Raw genomic sequence first — 19,530 nt, 5'->3', positions numbered from 1 at the left:
ACTTCGGTCTGCGATCCATCCTTCGATATAAGGATTTTTTGCAGTTAGGTTCCAGCCTAGGGCCAGGGGCACCTGGGCACATCCTTTGGCCATTTTCCCGGGAAAGAAAACTCACCAGTCCAGGTTTCTGATGCCAGTTTTTACGGCTCCCTTGGGTCTATCAGGGCAGCACAATTTTGAGGTGGGGACAACTTCGGTCTGTGATCCATCCTTAGATATAAGGACATCATGCAATCAGGGCCCAGCCCAGGGCCAGGGGCCCCTGGGCACATCCTTTGGTCATTTTCCCTGGGAAAGAAAACTCACAGGTCCAGCTTCCTGATGTCAGTTTGTAGGGCTCTCTTGGGACTATCAGGGCAGCACAAGTTTGAGGTGGGGACAACTTCGGTCTGCGATCCATCCTTCGATATAAGGACATCTTGCAGACAGGACCCAGCCCAGGGCCAGGGGCCCCTGGGCACATTCTTTGGCCATTTTCCCTGGGAAAGAATACTCACATGTCCAGGTTCCGATGTCAGTTTGTAGGGCTCCCTTGGGTCTATCAGGTCAGCACAAGTATGAGATGGGGACAAATTCGGTCTGGGGTCCATCCTTCGATATAAGGATTCTTTGTAGTCAGGACCCAGCCCAGTGCCAGGGGCCCCTGGGCACATCCTTTGACCATTTCCCCTGGGAAAGAAAACTCACCAGTCCTTGTTGCTGATGTCAGTTTGTAGGGCTTCCTTGGGTCTATAAGGGCAGCACAAGTTTGAGGAGGGGACAACTTTGGTCTGCGATCCATCTTTCGATATCATGATTCTTTGCATTCAGGGCCCAGCCCTGGGCCTGGGTCACCTTGGCACATCCTTTGGGCATTTTTTGTGGGAGAGAAAACTCACCATTCCAGGTACCTGATGTCACTTTGTAGGGCTCCCTTGGGTCTATCAGGGCAGCACAATTTTGAGGTGGGGACAACTTCGGTCTGTGATCCATCCTTAGATATAAGGACATCATGCAATCAGGGCCCAGCCCAGGGCCAGGGGCCCCTGGGCACATCCTTTGGCCATTTTTCGTGGGAAAGAAAACTCACCATTCCAGGTACCTGATGTCACTTTGTAGGGCTCCCTTGGGTCTATCAGGGCAGCAGAGTTTTGAGGAGGGGACAACTTTGGTCTGCGATCCATCCTTCGATATAATGATTCTTTGCACTCAGGCACCAGCCCAGTGCCAGGGGCCCCTGGGTACATCCTTTGGCCATTTTCCCTGGGAAAGAAAATTCACCAGTCCAGGTTCCTGATGTCAGTTTGTAGGGCTCCCTTGGGTCTATCAGGGCAGAGCAAGTATGAGTTGGGGACAAATTCGGTCTGGGGTCCATCCTTGGGTATAAGGATTCTTTGCATTCAGGTCCCAGCCAGGGGCCAGGGGCCCATGGGCACATCCTTTGGCCCTTTTCCCTGGGAAAGAAATCTCACCAGTCCAGGTACCTGATGTCACTTTGTAGGGCTCTCTTGGGTCTATCAGGGCAGCACAAGTTTAAGGTGGGGACAACTTTGGTCTGGAGTCCATCCTTCGATATAAGGATTTTTTGCAGTCAGGTTGCGGGCAAGGGGCCCCTGGGCACATCCTTTGTCCCTTTTCCCTGGGAAAGAAAACTCACAGGTCCAGGTTCCTGATGTCAATTTGTAGGGCTCCCTTGGGTCTATCAGGGCAGCACAAGTTTGAGGTGGGGACAACTTTGGTCTGTGATCCATTCTTCGATATAAGGATTTTTTGCAGTCAGGTCCTGGGCCAGGGGTCCCTGGGCACATCCTTTGTCCCTTTTCCCTGGGAAAGAAAACTCACCAGTCCAGGTTCCTGATGTCAGTTTGTAGGGCTCCCTTGGGTCTATCAGGGCAGCACAAGTTTGAGGTGGGGACAACTTTGGTCTGGGGTCCATCCTTCGATATAAGGATTTTTTGCAGCCAGGGCCCAGCCCAGGGGCCCCTGGGCACATCCTTTGTCCCTTTTCCCTGGGAAAGAAAACTCACAGGTCCAGGTTCCTGATGTCAGTTTGTAGAGCCCCTTTAGGACTATCAGGGCAGCACTAGTTTGATGTGGGGACAACTTCGGTCTGCGATCCATCCTTCGAAATAATGTCTTCTTGCAGTCAGGGCCCTATCCAGCGCCCGGGGCCCCTGGGCACACCCTTTGGCCATTTTCCCTGGGAAAGAAAACTCACAGGTCCAGTTTCCTGATGTCAGTTTTTAGGGGTCCCTTGGGTCTATCAGGGCAGCAGAAATTTTTGGTGGGGACAACTTCGGTCTGCGATCCATCCTTTGATATAAGGACATCTTGCACTCAGGTCCCACCCCAGGTCTAGGGCCCCCTGGGCACATCCTTTGGCCATTTTCCCTGGGAAAGAAAACTCACAGGTCCAGGTTCCTGATGTCAGTTTGTAGGGCTCCCTTGGGTCTATCAGGGCAGCACAAGTTTTAGGTGGGGACAACTTCGGTCTGCGATCCATCCTTCGATATAAGGACATCTTGCAATCAGGGCCCAACCAAGGGCCAGGGGCCCCTGGGCACATCCTTTGGTCATTTTCCCTGGGAAAGAAAACTCACTAGTCCAGGTTCCTGATGTCAGTTTGTAGCATTCCCTTGGGTCTATCAGGGCAGCACAACTTTGAAGTGGGGACAACTTCGGTCTGCGATCCATCCTTTGATATAATGACATGTAGCATTCAGGACCCAGCCCAGGGCCAGGGGCCCCTGGGCACATCCTTTGACCATTTTCCCGGGAAAGAAAACTCACCAGTCCAGGTTTCTGATGTCAGTTTGTAGGGCACCCTTGGGTCTATCAGGGCAGCACAAGTTTGAGGTGGGGACAACTTCGGTCTGCAATCCATCCTTCAATATAAGGATTTTCTGCAATCAGGGCCCAGCCCAGGGCCAGGGGCCCCAGGGCACATCCTTTGGCCATTTTCCCTGGGAAAGAAAACTCACCAGTCCAGGTTTCTGATGACAGTTTGTAGAATTCCCTTGGGTCTATCAGGGCAGCACAAGTTTGAGGTGGGGACAACTTCGGTCTGCGGTCCATCCTTCGTTATAAGGATTTTTTCAAATCAGGAGCCAGGCCAGAGGAAGGGTCCCCTGGGCACAACCTTTGGCCCTTTTCCCTGGGAAAGAAAACTCACCAGGCCAGGTTCCTGATGTCAGATTGTAGAGCTCCTTTAGGACTATCAGGGCAGCGCTAGTTTGATTTGGGGACAACTTCGGTATGGGAACCATCCTTCGAAATATGTTCTTCTTGCAGTCAGGGCCCTATCCAGCGCCAGGGGCCCCTGGGCACATCCTTTGTCCATTTTCCCTGGGAAAGAAAACTCACCAGTCCAGCTTCCTGATGTCAGTTTGTAGGGCTCCCTTGGGTCTATCAGGGCAGCACAGGTTTGAGGTGGGGACAACTTCGGTCTGGGGTCCATCCTTCGATATAAGGACTTCTTGCAGTCAGGACCCAGCCCAGGGACAGGGGCCCCTGGGCACCTCCTTTAGCCATTTTCCCTGGGAAAGAAAACTCACCAGTCCGGCTTCCTGATGTTAGTTTGTTGGGCTCCCTTGGGACTATCAGGGCAGCACAAGTTTGAGGAGGGGACAACTTCGGTCTGCGATCCATCCTTTGATATAAGGACATCTTGCACTCAGGACGCAGCCCAGGGCCAGGGGCCCCTGGGCACATCCTTTGTCCATTTTCCCTGGGAAAGAAAACTCACATGTCCAGGTTCCTGATGTCAGTTTGTAGGGCTCCCTTGGGTCTATCAGGGCAGCACAAGTTTGAGGTGGGGACAACTTCGGTCTGCGATCCATCCTTTGATATAAGGACATCTTGCACTCAGGACCCAGCCCAGGGCCAGGGGCCCCTGGGCACATCCTTTGGCCATTTTCCCTGGGAAAGAAAACTCAGGTCCAGCTTCCTGATGTCAGTTTGTAGGGCTCCCTTGGGTCTATCAGGGCAGCACAAGTTTGAGGTGGGGACAACTTCGGTCTGCGATCCATCCTTCGATATAAGGACATCTTGCAATCAGGGCCCAACCAAGGGCCAGGGGCCCCTGGGCACATCCTTTGGTCATTTTCCCTGGGAAAGAAAACTCACTAGTCCAGGTTCCTGATGTCAGTTTGTAGCATTCCCTTGGGTCTATCAGGGCAGCACAACTTTGAAGTGGGGACAACTTCGGTCTGCGATCCATCCTTTGATATAATGACATGTAGCATTCAGGACCCAGCCCAGGGCCAGGGGCCCCTGGGCACATCCTTTGACCATTTTCCCGGGAAAGAAAACTCACCAGTCCAGGTTTCTGATGTCAGTTTGTAGGGCACCCTTGGGTCTATCAGGGCAGCACAAGTTTGAGGTGGGGACAACTTCGGTCTGCAATCCATCCTTCAATATAAGGATTTTCTGCAATCAGGGCCCAGCCCAGGGCCAGGGGCCCCAGGGCACATCCTTTGGCCATTTTCCCTGGGTACGAAAACTCACCAGTCCAGGTTTCTGATGACAGTTTGTAGAATTCCCTTGGGTCTATCAGGGCAGCACAAGTTTGAGGTGGGGACAACTTCGGTCTGCGGTCCATCCTTCGTTATAAGGATTTTTTCAAATCAGGAGCCAGGCCAGAGGAAGGGTCCCCTGGGCACAACCTTTGGCCCTTTTCCCTGGGAAAGAAAACTCACCAGTCCAGGTTCCTGATGTCAGATTGTAGAGCTCCTTTAGGACTATCAGGGCAGCGCTAGTTTGATTTGGGGACAACTTCGGTATGGGAACCATCCTTCGAAATATGTTCTTCTTGCAGTCAGGGCCCTATCCAGCGCCAGGGGCCCCTGGGCACATCCTTTGTCCATTTTCCCTGGGAAAGAAAACTCACCAGTCCAGCTTCCTGATGTCAGTTTGTAGGGCTCCCTTGGGTCTATCAGGGCAGCACAGGTTTGAGGTGGGGACAACTTCGGTCTGGGGTCCATCCTTCGATATAAGGACTTCTTGCAGTCAGGACCCAGCCCAGGGACAGGGGCCCCTGGGCACCTCCTTTAGCCATTTTCCCTGGGAAAGAAAACTCACCAGTCCGGCTTCCTGATGTTAGTTTGTTGGGCTCCCTTGGGACTATCAGGGCAGCACAAGTTTGAGGAGGGGACAACTTCGGTCTGCGATCCATCCTTTGATATAAGGACATCTTGCACTCAGGACGCAGCCCAGGGCCAGGGGCCCCTGGGCACATCCTTTGTCCATTTTCCCTGGGAAAGAAAACTCACATGTCCAGGTTCCTGATGTCAGTTTGTAGGGCTCCCTTGGGTCTATCAGGGCAGCACAAGTTTGAGGTGGGGACAACTTCGGTCTGCGATCCATCCTTTGATATAAGGACATCTTGCACTCAGGACCCAGCCCAGGGCCAGGGGCCCCTGGGCACATCCTTTGGCCATTTTCCCTGGGAAAGAAAACTCAGGTCCAGCTTCCTGATGTCAGTTTGTAGGGCTCCCTTGGGTCTATCAGGGCAGCACAAGTTTGAGGTGGGGACAACTTCGGTCTGCGATCCATCCTTCGATATAAGGACATCTTGCAATCAGGGCCCAACCAAGGGCCAGGGGCCCCTGGGCACATCCTTTGGTCATTTTCCCTGGGAAAGAAAACTCACTAGTCCAGGTTCCTGATGTCAGTTTGTAGCATTCCCTTGGGTCTATCAGGGCAGCACAACTTTGAAGTGGGGACAACTTCGGTCTGCGATCCATCCTTTGATATAATGACATGTAGCATTCAGGACCCAGCCCAGGGCCAGGGGCCCCTGGGCACATCCTTTGACCATTTTCCCGGGAAAGAAAACTCACCAGTCCAGGTTTCTGATGTCAGTTTGTAGGGCACCCTTGGGTCTATCAGGGCAGCACAAGTTTGAGGTGGGGACAACTTCGGTCTGCAATCCATCCTTCAATATAAGGATTTTCTGCAATCAGGGCCCAGCCCAGGGCCAGGGGCCCCAGGGCACATCCTTTGGCCATTTTCCCTGGGTACGAAAACTCACCAGTCCAGGTTTCTGATGACAGTTTGTAGAATTCCCTTGGGTCTATCAGGGCAGCACAAGTTTGAGGTGGGGACAACTTCGGTCTGCGGTCCATCCTTCGTTATAAGGATTTTTTCAAATCAGGAGCCAGGCCAGAGGAAGGGTCCCCTGGGCACAACCTTTGGCCCTTTTCCCTGGGAAAGAAAACTCACCAGTCCAGGTTCCTGATGTCAGATTGTAGAGCTCCTTTAGGACTATCAGGGCAGCGCTAGTTTGATTTGGGGACAACTTCGGTATGGGAACCATCCTTCGAAATATGTTCTTCTTGCAGTCAGGGCCCTATCCAGCGCCAGGGGCCCCTGGGCACATCCTTTGTCCATTTTCCCTGGGAAAGAAAACTCACCAGTCCAGCTTCCTGATGTCAGTTTGTAGGGCTCCCTTGGGTCTATCAGGGCAGCACAGGTTTGAGGTGGGGACAACTTCGGTCTGGGGTCCATCCTTCGATATAAGGACTTCTTGCAGTCAGGACCCAGCCCAGGGACAGGGGCCCCTGGGCACCTCCTTTAGCCATTTTCCCTGGGAAAGAAAACTCACCAGTCCGGCTTCCTGATGTTAGTTTGTTGGGCTCCCTTGGGACTATCAGGGCAGCACAAGTTTGAGGAGGGGACAACTTCGGTCTGCGATCCATCCTTTGATATAAGGACATCTTGCACTCAGGACGCAGCCCAGGGCCAGGGGCCCCTGGGCACATCCTTTGTCCATTTTCCCTGGGAAAGAAAACTCACCAGTCCAGGTTGCTGATGTCAGTTTGTAGGGCTCCCTTGGGTCTATCAGGGCAGCACAAGTTTGAGGTGGGGACAACTTCGGTCTGCGATCCATCCTTTGATATAAGGACATCTTGCACTCAGGACCCAGCCCAGGGCCAGGGGCCCCTGGGCACATCCTTTGGCCATTTTCCCTGGGAAAGAAAACTCAGGTCCAGCTTCCTGATGTCAGTTTGTAGGGCTCCCTTGGGTCTATCAGGGCAGCACAAGTTTGAGGTGGGGACAACTTCGGTCTGCGGTCCATCCTTCGTTATAAGGATTTTTTGAAATCAGGAGCCAGGCCAGAGGAAGGGTTCCCTTGGCACAACCTTTGGCCCTTTTCCCTGGGAAAGAAAACTCACCAGTCGAGGTTCCTGATGTCAGATTGTAGAGCTCCTTTAGGACTATCAGGGCAGCGCTAGTTTGATTTGGGGACAACTTCGGTATGGGAACCATCCTTCGAAATAAGGTCTTCTTGCAGTCAGGGCCCTATCCAGCGCCAGGGGCCCCTGGGCACATCCTTTGGCCATTTTCCCTGGGAAAGAAAACTCACCAGTCCAGCTTCATGATGTCAGTTTGTTGGGATCCCTTGGGTCTATCAGGGCAACACAATTTTGAGGTGGGGACAATTTCGGTCTGCGATCCATCCTTCGATATAAGGACTTCTTGCAGTCAGGACCCGGCCCAGGGCCAGGGGCAACTGGGCACATCCTTTGACCATTTTCCCGGGAAACAAAACTCACCAGTCCAGGTTTCTGATGTCAGTTTGTAGGTCTCCCTTGGGTCTATCAGGGCAGCACAAGTTTGAGGTGGGGACAACTTCGGTCTGCGATCCATCCTTCGATATAAGGATTTTGTGCAATCAGAGCCCAGCCCAGGGCCAGGGGCCCCTGGGCACATCCTTTGGTCATTTTCCCTGGGTAAGAAAACTCACAGGTCCATTTTCCTGATGTCAGTTTGTATCATTCCCTTGGGTCTATCAGGGCAGCAGAAATTTGAAGTGGGGACAACTGTGGTCTGGGGTCCATCCTTCGATATAAGGACTTCTGGCACTCAGGACCCAGCCCAGGGCCAGGGGCCCCTGGGAACATCCTTTGGCCATTTTCCCTGGGAAAGAAAACTCACAGGTCCAGGTTCCTGATGTCAGTTTGTAGGGCTCCCTTGGGTCTATCAGGGCAGCACAAGTTTGAGGTGGGGACAACTTCAGTGTGCAATCCATCCTTCGATATAAGGACTTCTTGCATTCAGGACCCAGCCCAGGGCCAGGGGCCCCTGGGCACATCCTTTGGCCATTTTCCCTGGGAAAGAAAACTCACCTGTCCAGGTTCCTGATGTCAGTTTGTAGGGCTCCCTTGGGTCTATCAGGGCAGCAGAAGTTTGAGGTGGGGAAAACTTCAGTCTGCAATCCATCCTTCGATATAAGGACTTCTTGCAGTCATGGCCCAGCCCAGGGCCCGGGCCCCCTGGGCACATCCTTTGGCCCTTTTCCCTGGGAAAGAAAACTCACAGGTCCAGGTTCCTGATGTCAGTTTGTAGGGCTCCCTTGGGTCTATCAGGGCAGCACAAGTTTGAGGTGGGGACAACTTCGGTCTGCGATCCATCCTTCGATATAAGGATTTTGTGCAATCAGAGCCCAGCCCAGGGCCAGGGGCCCCTGGGCACATCCTTTGGTCATTTTCCCTGGGTAAGAAAACTCACAGGTCCATTTTCCTGATGTCAGTTTGTATCAATCCCTTAGGTCTATCAGGGCAGCAGAAATTTGAAGAGGGGACAACTGTGGGCTGGGGTCCATCCTTCGATATAATGACTTCTTGCACTCAGGACCCAGCCCAGGGCCAGGGGCCCCTGGAACATCCTTTGGCCATTTTCCCTGGGAAAGAAAACTCACCAGTCCAGGTTCCTGATGTCAGTTTGTAGGGCTCCCTTGGGTCTATCAGGGCAGCCCAATTTTGAGGTGGGGACAACTTCAGTCTGCAATCCATCCTTCGATATAAGGACTTCTTGCATTCAGGACCCATCCCAGGGCCAGGGGCCCCTGGGCACATCCTTTGGCCATTTTCCCTGGGAAAGAAAACTCACCAGTCCAGGTTCCTGATGTCAGTTTGTAGGGCTCCCTTGGGTCTATCAGGGCAGCAGAAGTTTGAGGTGGGGAAAACTTCAGTCTGCAATCCATCCTTCGATATAATGACTTCTTGCAGTCAGGTCCCAGCCCAGGGCCAGGGGCACCTGGGAACATCCTTTGGCCATTTTCCCTGGGAAAGAAAACTCACCAGTCCAGGTTCCTGATGTCAGTATTTACGGCTCCCTTGGGTCTATCAGGGCAGTACAAATTTGAGGTGGGGTCAGCTTCAGTCTGCGATCCATCCTTTGATATAAGGACATCTTGCACTCAGGACCCAGCCCTGGGCCTGGGTCCCCTGGGAACATCCTTTGGCCATTTTCCCGGGAAAGAAAATTCACCAGTCCAGGTTCCTGATGTCAGTTTGTAGCATTCCCTTGGGTCTATCAGGGCAGCACAAGTTTGAGGTGGGGACAACTGTGGTCTGGGGTCCATCCTTCGATATAAGGATTTTCTGTAATCAGGGCCTAGCCCAGGGCCAGGGGCCCCTGGGCACATCCTTTGGCCATTTTCCCTGGGAAAGAAAACTCACAGGTCCAGGTTCCTGATGTCAGTTTGTAGGGCTTCCTTGGGTCTATCAGGGCAGCACAAGTTTGAGGGGGGGACAACTTCAGTCTGCAATCCATCCTTCGATATAAGGACTTCTTGCATTCAGGACCCATCCCAGGGCCAGGGGCCCCTGGGCACATCCTTTGGCCATTTTCCCTGGGAAAGAAAACTCACCAGTCCAGGTTCCTGATGTCAGTTTGTAGGGCTCCCTTGGGTCTATCAGGGCAGCAGAAGTTTGAGGTGGGGAAAACTTCAGTCTGCAATCCATCCTTCGATATAATGACTTCTTGCAGTCAGGTCCCAGCCCAGGGCCAGGGGCCCCTGGGAACATCCTTTGGCCATTTTCCCTGGGAAAGAAAACTCACCAGTCCAGGTTCCTGATGTCAGTATTTAAGGCTCCCTTGGGTCTATCAGGGCAGCACAAATTTGAGGTGGGGTCAGCTTCAGTCTGCGATCCATCCTTTGATATAAGGACATCTTGCACTCAGGACCCAGCCCTGGGCCTGGGTCCCCTGGGAACATCCTTTGGCCATTTTCCCGGGAAAGAAAATTCACCAGTCCAGGTTCCTGATGTCAGTTTGTAGCATTCCCTTGGGTCTATCAGGGCAGCACAAGTTTGAGGTGGGGACAACTGTGGTCTGGGGTCCATCCTTCGATATAAGGATTTTCTGTAATCAGGGCCTAGCCCAGGGCCAGGGGCCCCTGGGCACATCCTTTGGCCATTTTCCCTGGGAAAGAAAACTCACATGTCCAGGTTCCTGATGTCAGTATTTACGGCTCCCTTGGGTCTATCAGGGCAGCAGAAGTTTGAGGTGGGGACAACTTCGGTCTTGGGTCCATCCTTCGATATAAGGATTTCTTGCACTCAGGACCCAGCCCAGGGCCAGCGGCCCCTGGGCACATCCTTTGGCCATTTTCCCTGGGAAAGAAAACTCACCAGTCCAGGTTCCTGATGTCAGTATTTACAGCTTACTTGGGCCTATCAGGGCAGCACAAGTTTGAGGTGGGGACAACTTCGGTCTGCGATCCATCCTTCGATATAAGGATTTTTTGCAGTTAGGTTCCAGCCCAGGGCCAGGGGCCCCTGGGCACATCCTTTGGTCATTTTCCCTGGGAAAGAAAACTCACAGGTCCAGCTTCCTGATGTCAGTTTGTAGGGCTCCCTTGGGTCTATCAGGGCAGCACAAATTTGAGTTGGGACAATTTCGGTCTGCGATCCATCCTTCGATATAAGGACTTCTCGCAGTCAGGGCCCAGCCCAGGGCCAGGAGCCCCTGGGCACATCCTTTGGCCATTTTCCCTGGGAAAGAAAACTCACCAGTCCAGGTTGCTGATGTCAGTTTGTAGGGCTCTCTTGGGACTATCAGGGCAGCACAAGTTTGAGGTGGGGACAACTTCGGTCTGCGATCCATCCTTCGATATAAGGACATCTTGCAGTCAGGACCCAGCCCAGGGCCAGGGCCCCCTGGGCACATCCTTTGGCCATTTTCCCTGGGAAAGAAAACTCACCAGTCCAGGTTGCTGATGTCAGTTTGTAGGGCTCCCTTGGGTCTATCAGGGCAGCACAAATTTCAGGTGGGGACAACGTCAGTCTGCGATCCATCCTTCGATATAAGGACTTCTTGCAGTCATGTCCGAGTCCAGGGCCTGGGTCCCCTGGGCACATCCTTTGGCCATTTTCCCTGGGAAAGAATACTCACAGGTCCACGTTCCTGATGTCAGTTTGTAGGGCTCCCTTGGGTCTATCAGGGCAGCACAAGTTTGATGTGGGGACAAATTTGGTCTGCGATCCATCCTTCGATATAAGGACTTCTTGCAGTAAGGACCCAGCCCAGGTCCAGGGGCCCCTGGGCACATCTTTGGCCATTTTGCCGGGGAAACAAAACTCACCAGTCCAGCTTCCTGATGTCAGTTTGTAGCATTCCCTTGGGTCTATCAGGGCAGCAGAAATTTGAGGAGGGGACAACTGTGGTCTGGGGTCCATCCTTCGATATAAGGACTTCTTGAACTCAGGACCCAGCCCAGGGCCACGGGCCCCTGGGCACATCCTTTGTTCATTTTCCCTGGGAAAGAAAACTCACAGGTCCAGGTTCCTGATGTCAGTTTTAGGACTCCCTTGGGTCTCTCCGGGCAGCCCAATTTTGAGGTGGGGACAACTTCGGTCTGTGAACCATCCTCCGATATATGGATTTTTTGCAGTCATGTCCGAGCCCTGGGCCTGGGTCCCCTGGGCACATTCTTTGGCAATTTTCCCTGGGAAAGAAAACTCACAGGTCCAGGTTCCTGATGTCAGTTTGTAGGGCTCCCTTGGGACTATCAGGGCAGCACAAGTTTGAGTTAGGGACAGCTTCAGTCTGCGATCCATCCTTGGATATAAGGAAGTCTTTCAGTCAGGGCCAAGCCTAGGGACAGGGGCACCTGGGAACATTCTTTGGCCATTTTCCCTGGGAAAGAAAACTCACAGGTCCAGGTTCCTGATGTCAGTTTTAGGGCTCCCTTGGGTCTATCAGGGCAGCGCTAGGTTGCAGGTGGGGACAATTTCGGTCTGCGATCCATCCTTCGTTATAAGGATTTTTTAGAGACAGGAGCCAGGCCAGAGGAAGGGTCCCCTGGGCACATCCTTTGGCCCTTTTCCCTGGGAAAGAAAACTCACAGGTCCAGGTTCCTGATGTCAGTTTGTAGAGCCCCTTTAGGACTATCAGGGCAGCACTAGTTTGATGTGGGGACAACTTCGGTCTGCGATCCATCCTTCGAAATAATGTCTTCTTGCAGTCAGGGCCCTATCCAGCGCCCGGGGCCCCTGGGCACACCCTTTGGCCATTTTCCCTGGGAAAGAAAACTCACAGGTCCAGTTTCCTGATGTCAGTTTTTAGGGGTCCCTTGGGTCTATCAGGGCAGCAGAAATTTTTGGTGGGGACAACTTCGGTCTGCGATCCATCCTTTGATATAAGGACATCTTGCACTCAGGTCCCACCCCAGGTCTAGGGCCCCCTGGGCACATCCTTTGGCCATTTTCCCTGGGAAAGAAAACTCACAGGTCCAGGTTCCTGATGTCAGTTTGTAGGGCTCCCTTGGGTCTATCAGGGCAGCACAAGTTTTAGGTGGGGACAACTTCGGTCTGCGATCCATCCTTCGATATAAGGACATCTTGCAATCAGGGCCCAACCAAGGGCCAGGGGCCCCTGGGCACATCCTTTGGTCATTTTCCCTGGGAAAGAAAACTCACTAGTCCAGGTTCCTGATGTCAGTTTGTAGCATTCCCTTGGGTCTATCAGGGCAGCACAACTTTGAAGTGGGGACAACTTCGGTCTGCGATCCATCCTTTGATATAATGACATGTAGCATTCAGGACCCAGCCCAGGGCCAGGGGCCCCTGGGCACATCCTTTGACCATTTTCCCGGGAAAGAAAACTCACCAGTCCAGGTTTCTGATGACAGTTTGTAGAATTCCCTTGGGTCTATCAGGGCAGCACAAGTTTGAGGTGGGGACAACTTCGGTCTGCGGTCCATCCTTCGTTATAAGGATTTTTTCAAATCAGGAGCCAGGCCAGAGGAAGGGTCCCCTGGGCACAACCTTTGGCCCTTTTCCCTGGGAAAGAAAACTCACCAGTCCAGGTTCCTGATATCAGATTATAGAGCTCCTTTAGGACTATCAGGGCAGCGCTAGTTTGATTTGGGGACAACTTCGGTATGGGAACCATCCTTCGAAATATGTTCTTCTTGCAGTCAGGGCCCTATCCAGCGCCAGGGACCCCTGGGCACATCCTTTGTCCATTTTCCCTGGGAAAGAAAACTCACCAGTCCAGCTTCCTGATGTCAGTTTGTAGGGCTCCCTTGGGTCTATCAGGGCAGCACAGGTTTGAGGTGGGGACAACTTCGGTCTGGGGTCCATCCTTCGATATAAGGACTTCTTGCAGTCAGGACCCAGCCCAGGGACAGGGGCCCCTGGGCACCTCCTTTAGCCATTTTCCCTGGGAAAGAAAACTCACCAGTCCGGCTTCCTGATGTTAGTTTGTTGGGCTCCCTTGGGACTATCAGGGCAGCACAAGTTTGAGGAGGGGACAACTTCGGTCTGCGATCCATCCTTTGATATAAGGACATCTTGCACTCAGGACGCAGCCCAGGGCCAGGGGCCCCTGGGCACATCCTTTGTCCATTTTCCCTGGGAAAGAAAACTCACATGTCCAGGTTCCTGATGTCAGTTTGTAGGGCTCCCTTGGGTCTATCAGGGCAGCACAAGTTTGAGGTGGGGACAACTTCGGTCTGCGATCCATCCTTTGATATAAGGACATCTTGCACTCAGGACCCAGCCCAGGGCCAGGGGCCCCTGGGCACATCCTTTGGCCATTTTCCCTGGGAAAGAAAACTCAGGTCCAGCTTCCTGATGTCAGTTTGTAGGGCTCCCTTGGGTCTATCAGGGCAGCACAAGTTTGAGGTGGGGACAACTTCGGTCTGCGATCCATCCTTCGATATAAGGACATCTTGCAATCAGGGCCCAACCAAGGGCCAGGGGCCCCTGGGCACATCCTTTGGTCATTTTCCCTGGGAAAGAAAACTCACTAGTCCAGGTTCCTGATGTCAGTTTGTAGCATTCCCTTGGGTCTATCAGGGCAGCACAACTTTGAAGTGGGGACTTCGGTCTGCGATCCATCCTTTGATATAATGACATGTAGCATTCAGGACCCAGCCCAGGGCCAGGGGCCCCTGGGCACATCCTTTGTCCATTTTCCCGGGAAAGAAAACTCACCAGTCCAGGTTTCTGATGTCAGTTTGTAGGGCACCCTTGGGTCTATCAGGGCAGCAGAAGTTTGAGGTGGGGACAACTTCGGTCTGCAATCCATCCTTCAATATAAGGATTTTCTGCAATCAGGGCCCAGCCCAGGGCCAGGGGCCCCAGGGCACATCCTTTGGCCATTTTCCCTGGGTACGAAAACTCACCAGTCCAGGTTTCTGATGACAGTTTGTAGAATTCCCTTGGGTCTATCAGGGCAGCACAAGTTTGAGGTGGGGACAACTTCGGTCTGCGGTCCATCCTTCGTTATAAGGATTTTTTCAAATCAGGAGCCAGGCCAGAGGAAGGGTCCCCTGGGCACAACCTTTGGCCCTTTTCCCTGGGAAAGAAAACTCACCAGTCCAGGTTCCTGATGTCAGATTGTAGAGCTCCTTTAGGACTATCAGGGCAGCGCTAGTTTGATTTGGGGACAACTTCGGTATGGGAACCATCCTTCGAAATATGTTCTTCTTGCAGTCAGGGCCCTATCCAGCGCCAGGGGCCCCTGGGCACATCCTTTGTCCATTTTCCCTGGGAAAGAAAACTCACCAGTCCAGCTTCCTGATGTCAGTTTGTAGGGCTCCCTTGGGTCTATCAGGGCAGCACAGGTTTGAGGTGGGGACAACTTCGGTCTGGGGTCCATCCTTCGATATAAGGACTTCTTGCAGTCAGGACCCAGCCCAGGGACAGGGGCCCCTGGGCACCTCCTTTAGCCATTTTCCCTGGGAAAGAAAACTCACCAGTCCGGCTTCCTGATGTTAGTTTGTTGGGCTCCCTTGGGACTATCAGGGCAGCACAAGTTTGAGGAGGGGACAACTTTGGTCTGCGATCCATCCTTTGATATAAGGACATCTTGCACTCAGGACCCAGCCCAGGGCCAGGGGCCCCTGGGCACATCCTTTGTCCATTTTCCCTGGGAAAGAAAACTCACATGTCCAGGTTCCTGATGTCAGTTTGTAGGGCTCCCTTGGGTCTATCAGGGCAGCACAAGTTTGAGGTGGGGACAACTTCGGTCTGCGATCCATCCTTTGATATAAGGACATCTTGCACTCAGGACCCAGCCCAGGGCCAGGGGCCCCTGGGCACATCCTTTGGCCATTTTCCCTGGGAAAGAAAACTCAGGTCCAGCTTCCTGATGTCAGTTTGTAGGGCTCCCTTGGGTCTATCAGGGCAGCACAAGTTTGAGGTGGGGACAACTTCGGTCTGCGGTCCATCCTTCGTTATAAGGACTTTTTGAAATCAGGAGCCAGGCCAGAGGAAGGGTTCCCTTGGCACAACCTTTGGCCCTTTTCCCTGGGAAAGAAAACTCACCAGTCGAGGTTCCTGATGTCAGATTGTAGAGCTCCTTTAGGACTATCAGGGCAGCGCTAGTTTGATTTGGGGACAACTTCGGTATGGGAACCATCCTTCGAAATAAGGTCTTCTTGCAGTCAGGGCCCTATCCAGCGCCAGGGGCCCCTGGGCACATCCTTTGGCCATTTTCCCTGGGAAAGAAAACTCACCAGTCCAGCTTCATGATGTCAGTTTGTTGGGATCCCTTGGGTCTATCAGGGCAACACAATTTTGAGGAGGGGACAATTTCGGTCTGCGATCCATCCTTCGATATAAGGACTTCTTGCAGTCAGGACCCGGCCCAGGGCCAGGGGCAACTGGGCACATCCTTTGACCATTTTCCCGGGAAACAAAACTCACCAGTCCAGATTTCTGATGTCAGTTTGTAGGTCTCCCTTGGGTCTATCAGGGCAGCACAAGTTTGAGGTGGGGACAACTTCGGTCTACGATCCATCCTTCGATATAAGGATTTTGTGCAATCAGAGCCCAGCCCAGGGCCAGGGGCCCCTGGGCACATCCTTTGGTCATTTTCCCTGGGTAAGAAAACTCACAGGTCCATTTTCCTGATGTCAGTTTGTATCATTCCCTTGGGTCTATCAGGGCAGCAGAAATTTGAAGTGGGGACAACTGTGGTCTGGGGTCCATCCTTCGATATAAGGACTTCTGGCACTCAGGACCCAGCCCAGGGCCAGGGGCCCCTGGGAACATCCTTTGGCCATTTTCCCTGGGAAAGAAAACTCACAGGTCCAGGTTCCTGATGTCAGTTTGTAGGGCTCCCTTGGGTCTATCAGGGCAGCACAAGTTTGAGGTGGGGACAACTTCAGTGTGCAATCCATCCTTCGATATAAGGACTTCTTGCATTCAGGACCCAGCCCAGGGCCAGGGGCCCCTGGGCACATCCTTTGGCCATTTTCCCTGGGAAAGAAAACTCACCTGTCCAGGTTCCTGATGTCAGTTTGTAGGGCTCCCTTGGGTCTATCAGGGCAGCAGAAGTTTGAGGTGGGGAAAACTTCAGTCTGCAATCCATCCTTCGATATAAGGACTTCTTGCAGTCATGGCCCAGCCCAGGGCCCAGGCCCCCTGGGCTCATCCTTTGGCCCTTTTCCCTGGGAAAGAAAACTCACAGGTCCAGGTTCCTGATGTCAGTTTGTAGGGCTCCCTTGGGTCTATCAGGGCAGCACAAGTTTGAGGTGGGGACAACTTCGGTCTGCGATCCATCCTTCGATATAAGGATTTTGTGCAATCAGAGCCCAGCCCAGGGCCAGGGGCCCCTGGGCACATCCTTTGGTCATTTTCCCTGGGAAAGAAAACTCACAGGTCCAGCTTCCTGATGTCAGTTTGTATCAATCCCTTGGGTCTATCAGGGCAGCAGAAATTTGAAGAGGGGACAACTGTGGGCTGGGGTCCATCCTTCGATATAATGACTTCTTGCACTCAGGACCCAGCCCAGGGCCAGGGGCCCCTGGAACATCCTTTGGCCATTTTCCCTGGGAAAGAAAACTCACCAGTCCAGGTTCCTGATGTCAGTTTGTAGGGCTCCCTTGGGTCTATCAGGGCAGCCCAATTTTGAGGTGGGGACAACTTCAGTCTGCAATCCATCCTTCGATATAAGGACTTCTTGCATTCAGGACCCATCCCAGGGCCAGGGGCCCCTGGGCACATCCTTTGGCCATTTTCCCTGGGAAAGAAAACTCACCAGTCCAGGTTCCTGATGTCAGTTTGTAGGGCTCCCTTGGGTCTATCAGGGCAGCAGAAGTTTGAGGTGGGGAAAACTTCAGTCTGCAATCCATCCTTCGATATAATGACTTCTTGCAGTCAGGTCCCAGCCCAGGGCCAGGGGCACCTGGGAACATCCTTTGGCCATTTTCCCTGGGAAAGAAAACTCACCAGTCCAGGTTCCTGATGTCAGTATTTACGGCTCCCTTGGGTCTATCAGGGCAGTACAAATTTGAGGTGGGGTCAGCTTCAGTCTGCGATCCATCCTTTGATATAAGGACATCTTGCACTCAGGACCCAGCCCTGGGCCTGGGTCCCCTGGGAACATCCTTTGGCCATTTTCCCGGGAAAGAAAATTCACCAGTCCAGGTTCCTGATGTCAGTTTGTAGCATTCCCTTGGGTCTATCAGGGCAGCACAAGTTTGAGGTGGGGACAACTGTGGTCTGGGGTCCATCCTTCGATATAAGGATTTTCTGTAATCAGGGCCTAGCCCAGGGCCAGGGGCCCCTGGGCACATCCTTTGGCCATTTTCCCTGGGAAAGAAAACTCACAGGTCCAGGTTCCTGATGTCAGTTTGTAGGGCTTCCTTGGGTCTATCAGGGCAGCACAAGTTTGAGGGGGGGACAACTTCAGTCTGCAATCCATCGTTCGATATAAGGACTTCTTGCATTCAGGACCCATCCCAGGGCCAGGGGCCCCTGGGCACATCCTTTGGCCATTTTCCCTGGGAAAGAAAACTCACCAGTCCAGGTTCCTGATGTCAGTTTGTAGGGCTCCCTTGGGTCTATCAGGGCAGCAGAAGTTTGAGGTGGGGAAAACTTCAGTCTGCAATCCATCCTTCGATATAATGACTTCTTGCAGTCAGGTCCCAGCCCAGGGCCAGGGGCCCCTGGGAACATCCTTTGGCCATTTTCCCTGGGAAAGAAAACTCACCAGTCCAGGTTCCTTATGTCAGTATTTAAGGCTCCCTTGGGTCTATCAGGGCAGCACAAATTTGAGGTGGGGTCAGCTTCAGTCTGCGATCCATCCTTTGATATAAGGACATCTTGCACTCAGGACCCAGCCCTGGGCCTGGGTCCCCTGGGAACATCCTTTGGCCATTTTCCCGGGAAAGAAAATTCACCAGTCCAGGTTCCTGATGTCAGTTTGTAGCATTCCCTTGGGTCTATCAGGGCAGCACAAGTTTGAGGTGGGGACAACTGTGGTCTGGGGTCCATCCTTCGATATAAGGATTTTCTGTAATCAGGGCCTAGCCCAGGGCCAGGGGCCCCTGGGCACATCCTTTGGCCATTTTCCCTGGGAAAGAAAACTCACATGTCCAGGTTCCTGATGTCAGTATTTACGGCTCCCTTGGGTCTATCAGGGCAGCAGAAGTTTGAGGTGGGGACAACTTCGGTCTTGGGTCCATCCTTCGATATAAGGATTTCTTGCACTCAGGACCCAGCCCAGGGCCAGCGGCCCCTGGGCACATCCTTTGGCCATTTTCCCTGGGAAAGAAAACTCACCAGTCCAGGTTCCTGATGTCAGTATTTACAGCTTACTTGGGCCTATCAGGGCAGCACAAGTTTGAGGTGGGGACAACTTCGGTCTGCGATCCATCCTTCGATATAAGGACTTCTTGCACTCAGGGTCCAGCACAGGGCCAGGGGCCCCTGGGCACATCCTTTGTCCCTTTTCCCTGAGAAAGAAAACTCACCAGTCCAGGTTCCTGATGTCAGTTTGTAGGGCTCTCTTGGGTCTTATCAGGGCAGCACAAGTTTGAGGTGGGGACAATTTCGGTCTGCGATGCATCCTTTGATATAAGGATTTTGTGCAGTCAGGGCCCAGCCCAGTGCCAGGGGCGCTGGGCACATCCTTTGGCCATTTTCCCTGGGAAAGAAAACTCACATGTCCAGGTTCCTGATGTCAGTTTTAGGGCTCCCTTGGGTCTCTCCGAGCAGCCCAATTTTGAGGTGGGGACAACTTCGGTCTGTGAACAATCCTCCGATATATGGATTTTTTGCAGTCATGTCCGAGCCCTGGGCCTGGGTCCCCTGGGCACATCCTTTGGCCATTTTCCCTGGGAAAGAAAACTCACCAGTCCAGGTTCCTGATGTCAGTTTGGAGGGCTCCCTTGGGTCTATCAGGGCAGCACAAGTTTGAGTTGGGGACAACGTCGGTCTGCGATCCATCCTTCGATATGAGGACTTCTTGCACTCAGGACCCAGCCCAGGGCCACGGCCCCCTGGGCACATCCTTTGGCCATTTTCC

Source organism: Lonchura striata, chromosome 5 (genome assembly GCF_050655825.1).
Source record: "Lonchura striata isolate lonStrDom1 chromosome 5, ASM5065582v1, whole genome shotgun sequence".
Lineage (NCBI taxonomy): Eukaryota > Metazoa > Chordata > Aves > Passeriformes > Estrildidae > Lonchura > Lonchura striata.
This window is presented reverse-complemented; position numbering follows the sequence as displayed.